Below are 2,653 nucleotides of genomic sequence, written 5' to 3' on the forward strand. Positions count from 1 at the left end.
CTGTGATGTACTTTTTTATTCTGATGATGATTTCAGAATAAATTTCAGGGGTATACATAAAATATTGTGACTTATTAGCTAGCCTTGAAGGAGAACACCCTAACCTAGGTCTGTTCACAATGTTCAAGACAGAAATACTTGGTGAATAGGCCTACCCTCGCTGGGCTAGTGAAAATTCTCTAGCTGACAAGCTAACCGCTAATTTGCTAGATGGCCGGACTAGCGCTAGTCAGTCACAAGAGCTCCTTGAGATTCTTTCTTAAAATAAAGAAATAAAGCTCTCCGTCATTTAGCGATACTTGTTAGAGCCGTAGCTTAGCTTGGTCACTACCTACACAATAAGTTAATAGGCAATATACAATAATAAAATACAGTAACAATAGTATTTTGAGATTATCTTCCAAACATTATAGTAAATGTTTAAAATGTCAAAAAGCAAATGGACCTTCTTGGAGATTCTGTGATGCTGCAGAACATCAAATGCTTGTTTGGCAGTGCTTCCTCCCTCTCTTGTTTCAACATAAACAAGTGCGATAGCTGTGGGACTTCCGTGTATAAACCTCGCCATCGCAGCAGTTAGAGCCTCGGCGGGTGGCGTCCAGGGCCCCGGGGCCTCAGCTAATGAACACCTCAGGGCATTTTCTTTGCTTGAGCCAGGAAGAAACACAGAGCACCTTGGAAACTTCCACAGCAGCAGTGACTCAAGAAAATCCTGATCGGCTGACTGACTTGGGCTCCTCGCGGCAGGAGAGGCTGTTAGTGTGTCTGTCTCCGTGTCTCTGTCAGTGCAGGAGGTGGAGCAGAGCCCCAACGATACCGAAAATAGCCCTTTCTTTGGATATTTATCTATTCATTTCACCCACCCCCTTCCATCTCCGTCCCTCTTGCTCTTCGCTCGCCGCTGTAATTGCTCGCTATGGCTCTCTCAATTATAGTGTGCTCTTTTCAAAGCTAGAAACTTGGTTCTCCCAGTAGTTGGACTTTGTTCAGGCATGGTTTTTACAAGAGCTCTAGTTTTAATTTTACTGATTTACAGAGAAATGCATGTGTTTTGAACACTATTTGGTCAAGTAGCTTTTGCAAATTATTATTATTATTGTTTTTACTTGCAAAATATTTTCTCTAAACTCCCTCACGTGTGTTTAGTTTAAAACATCACAGCAATACTACATAGGGCCTACAGCATGAGGCCCTATGTAGTGTGTGAATACATTCACAGTTTAGCTGAAGGTTGGATTGGAAGGTGTGTCTCTCTCTCAAGGGGGCTGTTGTGGTTTTATTTTCACTTCTCCCCCATGATGGGCAAAATAAACTAATATATACAGCGAGCGGCTCTTCAGTCAGCAGGGAAAATCACAAGCTGGAGAACAAACAAGCTTGTTCTTCTGCACTGACTCCTTCCAAAAGAGCAAAACCGCAATGAAAACATGTCTGATTTAACAAGTAGCCTAACTGTATCTACAGTATTTACAGTCGTACCACTTAACACTGAAGGAAACAAATCTTGTCAAAGATGATTTGAGGAATCAAATCACACAATCACACTGGTTTCTGCTCCAAAAACTGCTCAAATAACAGTTTCCAGAATTAGATTTTGTCTTTAGGAAATTCTGAATGTCGGTGTTGAGAAATAAGTCACACCTGCACCAAAGAGAGAGAGTGTGTGTGTGTGTGTGTGTGTGTGTGTGTGTGATTGTCTGGAGAAATGAGAAAAGAACATTTCCATCTATCTGTGGAGCGTGATGGCAACAGGATCTGCTGTGGAGTTCCTGCTTAATCAAACCAGTGACTCATCTTTTCATCAATGCACCCTTAAACAACAGAGCCAAGCTCGGTTTGTGCGTCACCAGATTACTTTGATCCTTTCAATCACTTCAAGGATACGCAGAAAAGTAGATTATGTGTAGACTGATTGATAGATAACAGCTGGGGATTTTTTTTGGCACAAATAGAAAATGTATGAAGTTGCAAAATAAGTTTCGGGATAAGCATCAAACTCAATATGCGCCATGAATAAACAACTATACTTTGGTCCCTGTAAACCACAGTTCCATGAGTCCCTATTTTAAGCAAAACATGAGCTTAAAATGAAAGTTTTGCATATTGTTTGTTCATGAATATATATCTACATGATCACGTCACTGCTGTCAGGTTGAAATCCTCGATCTCCAAAAAAGGAACTTAAACCCATGTTTGAGCAGGTTTTGTAAGGATTTGAAAACATTTGAAATGAAAAGCTATATCTTAGGTCACCGTAAGCTCCACATCAATACTGGTCTGCAATATCTTCAAAGTAAAATTCCCTTGTAGTAAAACATCAGCCTAAATACAGATTTTGCATAATGGTTTGTTGCATGACAGTGCATTATAGGCTTTATCTGAAGGGGTTTTAAAGTTTTATGAGTCAATAACGGTAAAAATAAAATGTACCAACCAATGGAGAAGTATTTAAAGGATAAGGCTCTATATTTTTCTACTATCAACATCGCATGAAACGACCAAAACCAAACTTGTGTCTGCCTGTCAACACAGTTTCTGCCTGTGCTTGTTTATTAGCATAAACAAGCACAGGTGCTCTCATGAGCCTCTAAAGACAGACACCATGGCCTTTTGGTTAAATACCTGGATTGGATCAAAGAATCCAGACTAGAAG

The sequence above is a fragment of the Micropterus salmoides genome, unplaced genomic scaffold, assembly GCF_014851395.1.
Source record: "Micropterus salmoides isolate LMB-PRFRI ecotype aquatic unplaced genomic scaffold, ASM1485139v1 Ms_hic_scaffold_2, whole genome shotgun sequence".
NCBI classification, from domain to species: domain Eukaryota; kingdom Metazoa; phylum Chordata; class Actinopteri; order Centrarchiformes; family Centrarchidae; genus Micropterus; species Micropterus salmoides.